Below are 17,057 nucleotides of genomic sequence, written 5' to 3'. Positions count from 1 at the left end.
AGCTAGCAATCTGAAATCACTTTGGTAGCAGTACAGGTCTCCAAGATGAAATTGATAGACACGAGCCAGTTGTGTTGTGTGGGGTTTATTCTCCAGACTATATGGCTACTACTCTGTAAAACAAGTTCTTGTGTTAATGCTGTCTTTGTGACAACTTTCCCTCTTCCTCCTTCATGTGTGACATACAAAACAGATTAAATCTGGGGAAGTCACAGAAAGCAAGTTCTGTTCTGAAGTCCCAGCAAGAGGTATGCTCTAGTGCAAGGGGAAGAAAGGGAAAGGATTTTTCTGTTTAAAGTCTGATGAAAATGAGATAAAGAAAAGAATTGCTGAATAGCAAGTAAAATAGGGAAAGAAAAGAGCTTTTGTGTTTGAGAAAAGCTTGCCACTTAGATACTTTTAATGCATTAGAAATGGTGAGCAATTTTCCAGATAAATTTGGCATTGTTAGAAATTCCTGATTTATTAAAGCTAAATAAAATTCCTTGCGCATTCCAGCAGAGTTACCCTTGTCTCTGTTCCAGCTTCTGCCCAAATTCTCCTGGAGAGATATGTTGGGGGGCTTTGGGACCTCAGGTACTAAAGCCTTTGTCGCCAGCGCAGCGTTCCTCTGCTCCAGAGTGGAAGCACAGGCTGGACGCACGGGGCTGGCACCTCTGCAGCGTGGCTGGGGGGTGTCTGCCAGGCACCACAATGTGATGTGGTGGGAATGAGGCTCTGGAGCAGCAGCAGCACCTGGGGTTTGAAAGTCTGGTGCTCCTGGCACCCTCTTCCCAGTGTTGTGGAGAGCACCTATGGGCTGAATGCTCATCCCTGAGAGCCTCAGCTTTCTGTTTTGGAGAGAGAGGCATTAGGGATTTGGGAGCTCAGAATGCCAACAATGTTGCTTTGAACCTGGGGCTTCAAAGTTGCTGCTTAGAGTTGGCCAGGGGAGAGCTTGTCTCAAGGTTTGCATTGTTGCCTTTTCTCCTTCCTGAGCAGCTGGGAGAAGGTGGTGCATTCTCCATAGGAAGATGTGGCATGAGGAAGACAGGCCATTTGGTACACAACAGCTCCCCATCCCTAAAACCATTTTGCAGTCTCTGTTGTATGGTACTCTATTCTCATAAGTCATGGATCAGGGATCCCTATTTCCCTTGAGGCTTTGCTTACAAAAGGACAATCTGGAGAGGAGCCTGTTGTCTTGTAACTTATTAAGTTGCTTATTACAGCTATTTTGTCCCTGGTTGGGATGATCTTTGTGGTTCTGCTAGGCCTGTTTAGGTCTGAATAATAGCTGTAGATGTAGCTGAGACTTCTTAGGGAATAAACAGCACATAAAGCACTCTGTTTTGTTATTGGAAGTGATGGAGTGATGTTCTGGTGTTATCTTTTTTTTTTTTTTTTTCTTTTTTTAAGTGTTTTAAAATGTATTGTTTGAATAATGGAAAAGGATTAAGGGAAGAAAATGTATATGAACAAAAGGTTGCTCTGCATTCTTGGATGCATTGGGTCAAAGCTAGTCTTTTGTGTCTTCAGAGAAAAGATGAGGTTGTTACAGCACACCTCATCATCTCCTCAGCAAGTTAGGCATGCTGAGGCTTAGCATGCCTAATCCAATGGAACAAACCAATGCAGCAATGTTCTCCTTTCTCCCACCCCCATGGGTCAGGGGATTGGAGTGGAGACATCCCTTGATGTTTTCCCACTTCTTTCTAATAGTGCACAGGGATTTTTCCTAGGTTTCTTTTTTGTTCCACCTAATCAAACCTCTCAGCTCACTGTGATTCTTAGAATATAGGTCCATACCCATATATCCACATTTTTAGATAATGCATTAAAGTGATACTTCTCCTGGTGTTCTTCAGCATTGCTATCTTTTTTTAAATGTATTTAGTGATGTTATCATTTTAAACACACAAACACTTCATTTCATAATACTCTAAAATTATTTGTGTTATAATCCTGTAAATACAGCTGGTGGTTCTACTGATATAAACTGAACATCATCCCATGGTTCATTATGATATTGCTAATAACCCTTAAAATATAGTATTTATTGTTTCCTGTTTGTAACTTCCATGCATGCTTCTTCAATCCCCATTCAAGATGATTATGGATTCTCCCTAACAACTGTAGCATGGGACATCATTTATTCTGCTGCATATCCCATGTGGAACTGTGTGAGCTTCTTCAAAACATTTCTGTTTAAATTTTGCATGCACAATCTACAGGGCAAACAATACATAGAACCATTTTGAAGTTGTAGAAAGTATTGTAACTACTAAAATCAATTCTTAAGTTCTGATGATGTTTCATTAGAAAAATACGGTGTTTCAGACATTTTTGTTAACAAGCTCTTTTTAAAGTACAGAGAACCATGTCTATTAGCAAATTTTGGAGATCTCTTTTATGGGCATTTTAACATATAAAAAGTCATTATTAATTTGTTTTGGTTTTGGGAAAAAAGATGTATCTTTAGTTTAGAAAAGCAGATTTTTTTAATCAGTTGACAAGGATTGTTTTTTAGCCTTCTGTCCTGAACTTATTGTGAGACTTGTGCTAGCCCATCCATCTATCTTTCACCCATTTCTTTAATAACTTTTTAAGCTGTTGGCCAGTTTCAGTGAAAACTGACACCCTGTAGTAGCTGCTGAGATAAATTAAGTTCATGTTTCCTGAAAGAGGTGGATGAGGAGTGAAAAAAAATCACAGAGGACCAGTTGGGCAAAATTCAGCTGTCATGCATTCTTCTGTTTTACAATCCAGCCTCACCACCCAGAACAACTGGGTTTTCTTGGATGGGGATATCCTGAAGGAACATGTTGGGGAGCCGTTGTTTGCTGCATTTAGGCATTGGGAGATTTAGTGAACAGGGCATGAATGCAAAGGAAATCATGCTTCAGTTGGTATAATGCTCATATGTCAAAGTATTGAGTCCCAAATTGTTAGTTGCAAGTTGTCAGGATAGGTCCTTTTTAAAGGTAAAATTTTAAAGGTATTTTTCAAAGGATAAGGAGGAGACCCCCAAAATCTGTGCTTTTCTTTAGAAAAAAGAATCATTTGAAAAAGGTTTATACCCAGGCAATTCAGACCAGTGACATTTCTTACTGAATAGGAAGAAGCTTCCCACTGTGGAGAGATTGTTCCACAAGTGCTTTTTTTGGCACTTTTTCTATAATTCATTCACTGATAGACTGACATATTCATAGATCTATTTAGATGTATTTACTTCAGGAAAAAGAAGCAAAGTTTGAAGAAATAGTAAGTTCTTTTTACATGCTGTTAGTGATACTGAGCATCCACAAATTCTCATCTCATGGCGTCCAGTGGCTCTGTTCCTATTTGAAATTCAGGCTCTTCATTTACGTGACTAAATGTGACTTTCATCACATTTTAATTTGAATTTTAATTACTAGTCTTTAAGATTTTGATCAGCACTAATAAATTATAGCACAGTCATATGGTATTTAGCTGATTGATTTTTGCATGCTGAAATATAGTCATTTTGGAGAGCAGTAAAACTTTCAAGTAGAAGAAATGTTTCAAAGATAAAGGAATTTGTATTGAATTTGTTCACTTGTGTCAGACCAGAGAGGAAAGTCCTAAGTGTGAACCCTTGTGAGGGCAAAGCAGGTGTCTGCTATCCAGTCTGTTTTAAATAAATGCAGGGACATCAAGTCAGGCAAAGAAGGCCAGCGAGTGCAGCTTTTGGGAATAGCTTTGTGTTTCCTGGTGGTGGTGCAGGAGGTGAGAGATGAGAATGCAGTATTGGGTGATGGTAGCTCTGTTGGTACCCTGCATTGCAGAACTTTATTCTGAAAGGCAAATATTTGTTTGCTGAGTTCTTTTCCAGCTGCATCTGTTCCTGGCTTTCTCTTTTGTTTGGATGTCTTTTCTCTTAGAAGTCTACAATGTAACATCAGGAGAATCTTTATTTTCTTTTCCTGCTCTGAAGTGCCCATTTTTACTTTCAGTTCACCAGTAGCATGGCAGGAGTACTGTAACAGAAAGGATTATAACTAAGCCCCTCTCCATCTAAGCATCTCTGTTCCATAGCTCAGTTGGGAGTCAGCTCTCACTGGCTGGAAAGTGAGTACTGTCACAGGGTCGATAATATAAAACAAAAACAAAGCCAGTGGATAAAATCCTGGCTCCACTGTTGTTATTCACCTTCCTCCCATGTCCTCAGTGAAGTGACAATTCTCACCTGTCATGAAGGTACCTGTTTCTTAGAAAGGAGAGAAATGGAAAGCCAGGGAGCTGGTGGCAGCACCTTCCACAAGACTTTGTATCCTGAACAATAAATAAGTTCAACTAGGCAAGTAAGTAGTAATTATTTCTACTTTTCACTTGATTTTCAGAGAGGATCCTAATCTCCTAAATCTTGCCAAAAGACATCTAAATCCAGAAGCATGTACTCCTTTGGGAGTTTCTGTTTTTCACTTCTCTCTCTACTTGAGTATGCAAGTTCTTGCACCACTGAGTGAAATCACTGAGGCATGCTCACAAGTCTTTGTCCTGGGGAAATGGCTATGTCTGCCTCAAGACTTTTGGTACACTTTTTAGGCAAGAAAGCCCCACTTCCTGTATTTTTGGGAATGTGTTAGAGGCGTGAATATTAGACAACTCAGGATTCATTTAGTCCATAATGATCTGCTGTCTGCAGCCTCATGCAAGTTATTGTTTAGGACTCTCAGCTGAAAGGGCGCAGGACAAAGTGTTTAGAAGCCTGTTGTTTGGATTTTCTAAGAAAATTATATGGAGAACATAACTGAAAACAGAAGAGTGTTTCTGAAAGCAGGGATTATATCTGCTTTTGGTTCCTGGCAGTTCCTTGCTGTCTAATGGCAAAGTTTCAAAACAAAGGGTTCATGCATGATGTTTTGTGCCAGCTAATATACTTTCCTGGGACAGAGGACAGAACTCAGCCTTCCTCAAGATAAGGGCAGCCCTAAACTTGGGAGTTTTACTCCTAGAATGGTTGCAACATTGCTATAAAGTTAGGGGCAACATTGTTTCCTTTTCCAAATCAGAATAGAGTGTCTGATGTTGCCTATTGGTGACCTATATCTTTCTTTAGAAACCTAATTTATGCAAATATTGAGACCTACATCAGTTCTTTATTATGTCCACTAATTGCATTGTTGATTTGAATGGTTATGGAGGACAGACTAGGTTGCCACCTCATACTGCCATGTCCAACTGTGCAACTACACAAAAAGCTTTCTACCCTGTGTTACTGATACCCTGTCTCCCAAACCTATCACTACTCTTTTTGCCTACTGTCTGATTATCGTATCCTTCTCAATACTTAGATTATATTTTTTTTTCTGAGGCCAAGACCGTTTTCTTTGTTGTTTCTCTGTACAGGAATTGGTGTATCATTACCATGTTGTGCTGCCCTCTCATGTCAACATGTTGTGCAGTGACAATGTACCAGCTTTCTTGGAGCTACTTCTTAATTCATAAACATAGGATTGCATTTCACCAGAGGAATACAGGAAAGCCTTTACTATTGTGGTGAAACCTTATTGTTGGAAGGACTGTGATACTGTTTAATGACGAAAACCTCAGAGAAGGTGTAACAGCTGAGAACCTGCCTTCAAGTTGAAGTGCAGTATCAGTGCCTAATTCCTATAGTCTCCTTAGAAAATCTTATCTCTCCCTTATTGACTAGTAGTCCAATATCTTTCATGAAAATTGAATGCATATAAACAGAATTTTTCAAATATGTATGCAATCTTAAGTGCCATTAGAATCAACCTTGGCTTTGATTTTAAACCTGGCCTTCAAATACGTGTCTCTCTAAATGCATTTCTGGGTGCATTTTTTTGTTTTGTTTTTGGAGACCATGTCATTGTTATATAGCTGAAGAAACGGTAGTACTGAAAGAAATGCATCTTGGAATGCGAGTGGAACTATTTAGACTCTCTTCTTTAAAGCACAGTTTCTTTATCTATACTCGTCCAATACTTAGAAAGGAAGGATTTCAGGATATTATGAGCTATATTCTTCTCTTACTATTCACCTCATGTTAGTAAGCTGGTCTTCTGTAAATTCATGGAAATAGCCCTGAAACAGAGACTACTTCCATATCTGCAGCAAAAAAACCCAACCTGTATGCATCTGATAACAAAAAGGAAACAAATACAAATAGATATATTTTTTTTCTAAATTTCTATTACTTACTTAATTTATATTTACTTTTGGAAAATACATGGATTGTTTATAATAGTTGTAAACTCTTGTGGCCTTTAAGGATACATATGGATTAATGACTTCTCAAAGTATTGTTTTACAAGAGTGCTTTAGCATTTTTAGGGTGAGTGCTTAGTTGAAATAGTCACTAAGGGCATGTTATTCACATAGGCATTTTTTGCTCCAAACCTGTGTATTTTTTATTATCTGTGCCTTCTGACTTGAATGACTAAGGTCCTTTCATATATGTACATATAACATTAAGCTTGTGACTAAGTCCAGTTGTTTGAAAGTTAGTAATGTTCCCTAGAATCCCATTCTGAATTAGACCTTTAAGGACTGCATTACTATGATATGATGCAATATAGATTCAAAGGAATAGTTTAGTTTTATATAAAAGATGAGGAGTGCAGAGTCTTTTTGGTGCATTCTGTTTGTTTGTTTGCTTGTTTGTTTTTAGTTAAGGAGTGCAATATATGTTTTCTTTAGCTGTAAAAGCACAATCAAGGCAACATGATAAGTGAGTCAGTGTTGTAAAAGTAAAACTAATTTTGCCTTCACTCACATGAGCTATAGAAGGAGGAAGCTTTATTGTCCCTGGGAAGGTGATAAGGCAGAGTAATTGTATATTATACTGTCCTGGAACATCTGCCTGAAGACTGTTGGAGCAATTCATCTATCATGGACGATACAGCATGTTTTGTCTTTCTGCTTTAACCCATCCCCACTGCTGGCCTGCACGAAGGTTTTGATAGGGACTGTGCCTGGGCTGGGGCTCACATTAATCAGTCCCCTTGTTCAACACTCCAGCTGACATAATTACAACCTGCGCACAGCAGTTATTCAAGTTGAGTCCTTGTCACTCGTGGTGCGAAACTACACAGCTCAGATCCCGAAGGAGATTGCCTTATCACACAGAACAAGGGCTCACAGGAGTTGAAGAGAATAGAAATGGGAAAATGTCTTCCGGGACTACTATATATTCCTTTAAAATAAGACATTTGAGAGACTTACAAGGGACAAAGAGAAGCATTGTGCAAGGTCTGAAATGAACAGGTTATTATTTTTAAAAGGATTACACAGGCCATTTTTGTGAAATGGACATGCATTATTAAATAAATTCAGTGGTCTCTCTTATCATTCAGTGGCTCTGCACTATTAGTTTTCTTCAGAAGTGATAAAATAGTTTTTGACTTGTATAAGCTTTAAGTATCTCTCTGTAGAAATCATCAGAACACAACTAATAAAAGTGCTCATATTATACCAGTGAAATTGGCACACACATAAGGGAAGACCTGCAAGGATCAGAGTTAAGGGTGAAGGAAGAAGCATGCAAAAGGGCTTTCGAAGATGAGCAAGTTCATTAGTTTCTGCTGTTGTGTGATACCGGAGTGTGAAAGGTGAAGCTAAAGAGAAAGTTTCATATTTTGCCATTCTTCCCTCTTTTCATGTTAACCCTCTGTGGGAAAAAAGACAAGTCCATAACATTATCTATGATAATGAAAGAAATTTATTTTCATGTAACATGATGGGGTTAATTTTATAGCGTGGTGGGCTTTTTCTTTAAGACAGAACCTTTGCATACGTGATCATAGGATAATTTGTTTGGTATTGGTCTATAAAATTTCTCAATATGACAGGATTTAATTGGTATCCAGAAGGCTTTTTCCCTGGTGTTTAAATTTTTTTCATCTTGGGTCAGGTTTTTGAAGTAACACCATTCAGGCAGTTGCTATTCTTCTCAATCAATAGATCTAGAGTGTTGCCCTGATTTCTCATCTAGTTAAAATCATGTTATGTGTGTTAGACATAATTGTGAATTGTTGAAAGCACAGTGAAAAACTGTCTATTCTGTGGTATAATTTTAATCTAATACTTTTACAAGACAGTTTATCTGCAACTTTGAATAGTCTGAAGTAGAAGTGCAGTAGAAGCTACCTTCTACATTTTACTTTATATATAGGTATGTTAGGTGAGTCAAATACATAGTTCGGTGCTTTCATTACATTTCAGTATCTTTTGGTTAAGTACACAGCACATTAATTTTGATGTGTAGGTCTCCAGTGAAAGTCCTGCTACATGAAAACTGAACTGCAGTTTCTCACTGAGCTGCAGGGCATCCTTATAGGCAAATGTACTCTTGTAGGAACAAAAATCACGTTTTGCTTGCTCCTTACTCTTAAAAACCAGTTCTCCTGGAGTGAATGATGTCTGTGAAGTAAGCTCAAAGTACAGAGCCAAATGCTGCATTTACTTACATTTGTGCAGAAAATGGCATTATGAGGACGTAATCTGAAGAGAATGATATTTCTCTGATATATGCTTTCAACACACATTTTAGATTAGATAATCGATCACTCCTCCAATTAAACACCCAAATTTGACTTTCAGAATCTAAGATGGCTTTGCAGTATTGACAGCCAGGAAGAATATATTTTAATTTGCAGACTGAACAAATTTCCATGACATCATGGAAGCACAATAAATGGCTGACCTCACAATGACATTTTTCAGACTTGAACTGTACTTCTTGGAGACTTTGAGCCCAGAAAAAGCCTTAAGCTCAGCCAGTCTGACCTTCTACAGAAAACAAAATGCATAGGTGTTTTTTTCCCAGTTTGCTCTGTACTGAACCTCCTACTTCTGACTGAATTTTATGATCTAGAAACATATTCAGGTTTGATCTGAAAACAGGCAAAGTCGTAGAACCAAAGTTGTAGAATCACAGCTTCTCTTCTGTGAAAGCATAATTGCTGAAGAAATTGTGCTTTGTTTCTCAGTTGAATTTGACTGTAACTTGTAGTCATTGCATTTGGTTTTGTGTAGATTTTCTCCAGGTTATGTTGTCCCTAAATCACTCCTTTATTCCATGTTAAATCTCATGGGCCAAGCTCAAGTGTAATAAGCAAAACAGAAGAGGGTTTTATTAAGTGTTTTAGAGGTTTTTTACCCCACTTAACTTCTATTTCTATTTATAATCACTTTGTGGCTGTTTATTCCCTTTTTTAAATATAGACAGGAAGTAGATATTCTAGAATTAGTTTCTCCAGTGTCACAAAGAAAACATTGCTTGCTACTTCCTTGCTTATACACTAAATGTAGCATGGGGCCTTTTCTGCTTATAGCATCACACTAGAAATTCACGTTAAACTGATGGTCCACTAATCCCTAAATAATTTTCAGTGTCACAGCTTTTCACAGCATTGTCCAAGTTACTTGCATGCACTGTGCAAAGGTGGGAGAGCTAACATGTAATTGTGTGTGTACATGTTGTGATTGAACACGCCTGGCTTCTGCGAGTGATCTGTATGATGGCAGTGTCATCCTTATTAATCATGCTGCCAATTACCGTGTTGTCTGCAAATTTTATTAGCAGGGATTTTATATATAGTTTTGGCATGCATAACAAAAATGAATCTTTCAGACAATTATTGCTGATTCCTTTGATAAATTGGAACATTTGAAATGAGGAAGAAAATGACCATCTCCTTTTGCATGGGGGGTTGGGGCTGGGACAGGGCAAGAAGAGGCACTGTATTAGCATTAAAAAAACCTACTTTGAGCAGAGATCGTACAGACCACAGTGCCCTGGGTATGAATCCAGGCTGCAAAGCAACAGGATCTGTCCTCTAGGGAACCGTGTTGTCACTAAAATGGCTGAAGGAACTGACACGAAGGCCAGTTGGACGAAGTACCATCTGCATCTGAGATTGACAGGCAGCCTTTAGGGTCTGTTGCTATCATTTCTGACTCCAGCAACATTAGGAGTCCAGTTTCATCTTGTGCAGCCGCTAGATTGCACACCCTTTCCTAGGCTCCATCTGCCCTTCTATATCTGTGAAAATACTTTATGTGTTCCTGAGGATATACAAACAGACTCCACAGAATTGTTCGGTTAGTTTATGTGGTCATTAAAAGAAGTACAATAGGGAAAAAATTGATGTTGATAGGAAATGCGTGTCTTCAATTAAATTCATCCCAGCTTTTTTAAAAAATGGATGTTTTCCATGGCCTCATTTCAGCAAGGTATTTGATCATGTACATAAATTTAACCTTGTGAGTCATTCTTTTGAAGTCAACGGGGGCTGCTTGTACTTAAGCCACAAAAATGCGTAAGTACCTTGTTAAATCAGGGCCTGTGATACCTAAAGCCCAGTCTCCATCCTCACACCACTTCAGAGATGCTGTTTCTCAGACCAACCTCTCTTTTATGCCATCTGCTCTAGGAAGAAAGGAAAGGGGGAGGGAGGAAGCCCAGGAACAATGGAGTGATTATTCTCAGTTACTGTGAAATAGATGAACTCCACCTGCTATTTCTGCCACTTAAACCTTGGCTGACACAGTGCAGCAGTGCAGTGTGCTCAGCAGACCCCTGCATCCCTCATGCTGCAGGCACACAGGCCCTTGAGCTGGACCAGCGCAGAGACCACTCTGCCTGCAGCAAAGTGGAAGCCAGGAGTTCTAGAAAACATTACAGAGAGTTTTCAGGAGCAGATCAGTCCCATGAAAAATCGTTTGGTTGTTGTTGTTTTGTTCGTGGTTTGGTTCCTTTTTCTCCCCTTTCTTTGTTTTGCCTTTTTTTTCTTCTCTAGTTGTTAAAAGGAGACACTGAGCCTCTCTCAGAAGAGCTGCTGGGCAGACTCACAAGCTGAGCAGCTCAGCTCTGCACAGCACCTATGGGGACAGTGAGGACCACAGCACACATGCAGAGCTGAGGCACACTTCCACGACTTTCTGTACCCTTTCCACCCATTCCTTCCAAGTCTAGCAGTTTGAACAGGTTTCTATCTAAAAAGCATCTTCTTTATTTCTTTCTCTCTTTTCTTGTGGAAAATAGAATTAATGGAAGCATTTAAGGCAGGATGCCTTATTTCCTTGGAGTCACAGATGGGCTTTCTCCTGGAAAAAATCAAGTTTTCTTTAAATTGTGAAGTCTGTTGTTTGCCAGTTTTTTACAGAAATACTCTGAAAATTCATTAGTAGATCTAGATGCCAACACTGGGCCTACATTTTGGTTTTTGTTCACTGTGCAGAGTTGTAAATGGCATTTACAGATTCCTCAGAGGTAAACAAGACTAGAGTACATCTCTTCTTATTTCCCTTCAGAATTCCCAATTACCCTGAATTTGCCTTTAAAAGCACTTACTTTGGCTATCGTAATGATCAATTACTTGAAACTGGGAATTTTCATTCCAATACATTGTAAATAGAATGGTGGATCCGTGTCCAAATTACAATTTGGACATGCTAGTCTGCTGAATGGAGCTCAGATACAAGCAGTAATTATCAATCTTCCATCATTTTCTGTGCTGACGCACAAGTTTTTGCTGCTTCCCTACAGGGCTCAGCTACTTTTTAGCAGCCAGCATTGGACATCTGTCACACATACTGTATGTCATAACAAATAGATCATTACAGAAAAAAATGCAAAGCTAAAAATGTAGAAAAGCAGAAAACATTATGATTATTATCCCTGGGTGTTGGTATAATACTATCAGAATAAATCCCAAATACATTTTTATTATTTTCTTTGTGAAACTGACTGTATTATAAAATCTCATTAAAGCATGTAAATGTAGTGTACTCTCTTTTATTGGCTACTTCATATTTTCTGAGTGGCAATACATGGCAGTACATGAAAACACGGCAATACATGAGGCCACCATGTTGTTGGGCATGTGTTTTTATGGCACTGTGGCTGTGTATTTCAGTCACCTTTTCTGGGTAGAGTTGAAAAGCTGTGGGCAAATACTCGCTGCAGAAGCAGCTATGGTGGCAAAGGCATTGCTTGTCCCCAGCAGCTCGCTGCCTCTGCCCACCAGAGGTCTTTAGGAGCAGCACAGGGAGGTGCTTGGCAGCAGTGACACAGGCAGAGCTGAGCTGGCACTGGGACATTGGAATTGCCCTCCTGAGCTCCCACAGAAGGAGCTGTGTGCTGCTAATTCCAGCAATAGTATTGTAAGTCACTTGAGAATTGAAGTTGGTTGCAGAGCATATCCATGTGATTGTATCTGCACTCACTTAAAAGCTGAATAAAAGGTAACACTTATATCCATGTGACTGTTTCCCCACTCACTTAAAACCTAAATAAAAGGTAGAACTTTTGCTTTTAAAGGCAAAGAGCAAGGAAAAAGAAACCCAGGTACATGTTAGTAGTGAGGAGGATGAGAAAATGTATTGCATTTCTTGTACATATATACATAAATGTGTGTGTTAATATCTAATAGTTATTGCAGTTTTATAATGTTAGTTTCAACATGTTACCACATTTTTGGCTATGATATTTTGCTGTTTTTTTATTATTTCTTGTGCAATATTGTATTGACTTGTAGCACTGAAGAGGTAAGCTTTAGCTTTTAAACTTGCAGTCTGGATTGCCAGTGGTATGTGCAGATTATGTATTATTATGTAGCTAGTTTGCACTACCTGGCAATCAGTTTATTTTATTTTAAAACCTGAAATGTAGCTAAATCTTGAATAAGCAGGGAAGGATTTTTGGTTGATTGGTTGGTTGAGTGGTTGGTTGGTCTATTGGTTGGTTGGTTGGTTTGGCTTTTTTGCTGAATAAGTGGGCAGAGTGACTGTCTTTGTGGAGGTTTTGATTATATAATGTAATTACCACAGATTGAGGTATTTTTTTTCTTTCCTGCAAGAAAATATTGCCCATTAGGTTGTTTACCACCACCCTACTGAATGCTGGTTTCCATACAGCTTAATGACAACAAGAAACAAAGGGAGGCTAGAAGGCTTGCATTTTGGAAAGCAGTAATGCTGAAAACAACCTGAAAGGTCACCACATTTAACTGAGTGTGCAGGAGCTCTTGGTGCTGCAAGAAGTATCCCAGAATTCCCAGAACTGGCTGCAACTGGAGAATGCTGAGCATGGGGAAAGTTATGGCATCCATGTATGCAGCACTGGTGTGAAATGTGAACATATTCAAAGTTTAAAGCAACTGAAAAGAATGTAGGAGAACCTGATGATTCCTCAGAGTGAGTTGAGAGGAGCTCAGTCTCTGTAGCTCTTCCATGGAGACCCAGGTATTAGGAAATCCTAGAGCCAAGCAAGGTGTGTTGGACATGTAGCACTGTTAGCTGAATGCAGGGGCATAAGAAATGAGACTGTTTGTAACAGGGAGAGTGATCAACTGAAGAGTAATTTGCCTATAGTTTCAAAAGACTCCCTGTTTCTCTCCATCAGAAACCATATCACATCAGTTCCAATATCACAAGGGTTGTGATTTGAGAAAAGAATCACTGGGCAGATGTTTATGAACTGTGCTATCAGTGAGGTCAAACTAAATATAACTTTGTGTTTCTAAAAATCTATGGCTCTCTTTTTCCAGCGTAATTACATTATTGCAATTTTGATTTCAAGACAGTTTTCCAAGTTAGATGGTATTTTCTGTGAAAGAAATACTTGCAAATGTTTGGTGAATAACTGAGGTTAAGAATCTACAATAGTGCATGTTTCTTCATTGAGAAGCTTGCTTTCATCATAATTGCTTTTATGATGAAAATGTCCAGAAAGTATCTGGATACTTTGCTATTTTTCAATCAAAATGCTGCAATTTCTCTGTACTTGCAGGTTGCATAGCAGGGTATAAAGGATGCAGAAGCCCTTCAGAATGCTGTCTATATGAGAGTGAACTTGATACATACCGACAAACAGGGGAAAAATAGAAATCTTTTCAATCAGTTGGTTGTATCACTGTGTTTGTTTTTATGTTGTAAATAGTGATGCCAATGGAGTCCTTTATGTTATGTGCATTTCTCTGCAGAAAGGAAGTTTATACCTAATGTTCTGGAGAAGGCCTTTTGAAGGTTTATTTTGTGCAAATAAGAGTCCTAGAAGGTGCTAAAATTTTAAAAAATTAGTGGACTAGATAATTAACATTTTGCCTCATATGCACCTCTGAAACCTTCCGTTTCCATGTCTTGCAGTAAGTATCTTTCTGAAAATGTCAGGCACTACATAATGGAAGAGTGTTCTAATTTCAGTTTCTTGTTAGTAAATAGGAAAAAATTTATTACTTCCTGCAATATTTCATTTAGCTGTTTAATAAAATGCTAATATATTATCATGTAGAAAACCCTTAAAAATATAGAAACATTCCTGTTCTGCATGGACAAATTTAGTGACAGATATTTTGTGAATTTCTCTTATTTCATGATTTTTATCCAAAACACTATGTGAAAGACAAGGACAGCAGCCAAAGGTCTGCAGTTAACTGCTGAACTTGGCTGTTCACAGAGGCACCCAGGTAAGGTGGGAGATGTCTTTGGAGAGGTTCAGAAATGTTCCTGGGCACCTGGCCAAGGGTCATCCTTCCTGAGCAGCAGGGATGGACCAGACAATCTTGAGGAGTCCCTTTGAATGTTAAGCATGCTGTGATTCTGTGACTGAAGTGCCATTTTAAATTTGACAAGTGATTTCCAGTTTATGATACTGGAATATGCAGCAACGTTTAATTTCTTGACAACAGAAAAAGGTAGCTGGTTGGTAGGAAGGGACTTGTAATGGCAGCATGGAATGTGCAGCTAGAACAGCAATGGGAACGCATCACTGTGTGATGGATGTTAGAGACAAATGCCCTTTTTTGTCTTTTTCCAGAAGAGGTTTTCTGTTCATCCTAAGCAGTAGCTACATTTCTCAGGAGAATCTTACCATGTGTCTCTCTTATTTCAAAGTGTTATCCTTTACAGAAATGTGGGAGCTCTCCTGGATGTGGAAAGTAGGCCTATGCCCTTCCCAATATATCAGTCTTTCATGGAGGAGCTCATACGGGTTTGTTGCATTGGAAGTATGCATGGAAAGCCTCTCGTATTTCCTGTTCATCTGCAACATACCTTAGCAACATGTTCCATCTCCTCTTTCACTGTGTATAGCACTGACAAGACACTGAAAAATCCATACAGGCTCCCTCTTCCCTTTAATACAGTTTTTGTGGGGTTTGCATCAAGTCTCAAACCTTTTTTAACATCTAATAAGAAGACTTACTGCAAGACATGAAATAAAAAGAAGACTTCTTATTGTATTTCTCTACATCAGAATTAAATGTAAACTCATTGACTGTAGCTTTAGAAAGATTAAGTCTCTTTAAAGAGTTCTCTTCCTGTTACTTAAGAGCATGGACAAATTGACAGAAATATATAGATTTGATTTTGAAAATGGATCATAAGGATGAAAGCATGCTTACATGAAGCAATGGTAATAGTAATTTAACTTAGAAACCTCTACTTTGAAGGTAGCTTTACTGAAATACAGGCTAGTCTCCTAAAACCTGCATTTATTTGTTTGTGGCCATAATTCAGACTGGAACTCAAAAACCAGAAGGACTTTCCTCAAACAATTTTTATTGCACCGGACTCTGTTTTCCAAATTTCAGAACAAAGGAAATCTGTATTTTGATGTTTATAAACACCTGGAAGTGAATCTTATCATACAAGGCCTGTCAAAACCTTAATTATCATCACTTTTGCAACATTATAATGTTTTAGTTATATTCATGTCATGAGATAGCTTTGATAGAAATCCAGTGCTATTTAAAATCACAGACCTCTGAGTTTACTCATACAATATAAAGTGATGTACCTACACACATTTTGTGTTGGTGGGGGTGTTTTGTGTCAGACGTATGATAACATGCTTGTACAGTACATGAGAAAAGACTCCTAATAAAACACACATTCAAAGCACACTGAATAATTAAAAAAGTTTTATATGCAGTACACTTTTGTCCTGTCATATTTAAAGGTATCACTTGGATTCAGAAGTGCTTGGATTTGCCAGTTGTTGCCATCATGGTTTACCTTATGATGGCAATTGCTGCTTTGCAATCTAATACGAGGGGCCATTTGTAATGCCTTGTGATCTCACATTCCTCATTTCTGATTAAGCCTTCCTGGCCTTGTCACATGGAAAAATATGGGTTTAATTTTTTTATATCTGTATGTTGCTGTGTTTAGTGACAGATTTTTACTGATGACTGAATAAATGAGGCTTCAGGAGTGCTCTGTTTAAAGTGGCCGGAGCAATTTCCAAATTAAAGGAGATGGAACTGGCCTTTTATTGCTTGAACAGCCTGAGTTTTCTTCACAACTCTTACATAGCTCTCCACAGATCCTTTATGTATTTCACAGAAATATTTCAAAGTAAAAAGTTTTATATATTTCCTTAGCATAGTATGAGAGCTGAGCTAAAAGAACACAGATATTTTATTTCAGATTTGTATGCTCTGCTTTAATCTACTGCCTTTTAAAGTATAACCCATGATAGAAGGTTACCAGGTTGTCTCCTGCTTTCATTGCAGTATACACTACCTTTTTTTCATTTTGTAAAATACGTATTTCATTTTAACAACATTTATGGACGCTGTAACTTTTTTAGGGCTGAATTCTGAAAGATGCTGAGGGCCAATATTTTGTATATTTTTCAGTGATAAGTGTCTTCTCTGACATTCTCAGGCATCTGATCATGATACCAGTATATAGCAGATGGACATGACAGAGGGTGAGCTTTGGCAGCACCGTAAGGCAGATACCAACTTTACCATGTCCATTTCCGAGGGAGAGACAAGCATTCCAGCAGAACTTCAAGCTGCTACTTCCAGTTTACTTTGGAGGTCTTTTTTTTAGGTGCTTGTTACTGTAGAATTTCTGTCATGATGTAGAATCATGATGTCATTTCTATCATTCTATCATCTATCATTTTTATCATACTGTAGAATTTCTACCCCATGATGGATATATAATCAGTTGCCCAAAATGCTACAGTAGCCTTACTTGAGTATTTGTGAAGTATTATGCATTTATGTAGTTTACATGACTGTTTGTACTTTTTTTCAGTTAGGCTGAATTACTGTTCTTAGTTTGGCAAT

General features: G+C 38.3%; 1 protein-coding gene across 2 annotated transcripts in view; it reads left to right on the top strand.

The window, feature by feature from the left end:
- ZNF407 (zinc finger protein 407) overlaps window positions 1–17,057 on the top strand; it is a 334,044-nt gene that overhangs the window by 217,267 nt on the left and 99,720 nt on the right. The gene's annotated exons all lie outside the window — the stretch shown is intronic.

This window comes from Melospiza melodia, chromosome 1 (genome assembly GCF_035770615.1).
Source record: "Melospiza melodia melodia isolate bMelMel2 chromosome 1, bMelMel2.pri, whole genome shotgun sequence".
NCBI classification, from domain to species: domain Eukaryota; kingdom Metazoa; phylum Chordata; class Aves; order Passeriformes; family Passerellidae; genus Melospiza; species Melospiza melodia.
This window is presented reverse-complemented; position numbering and strand designations above follow the sequence as displayed.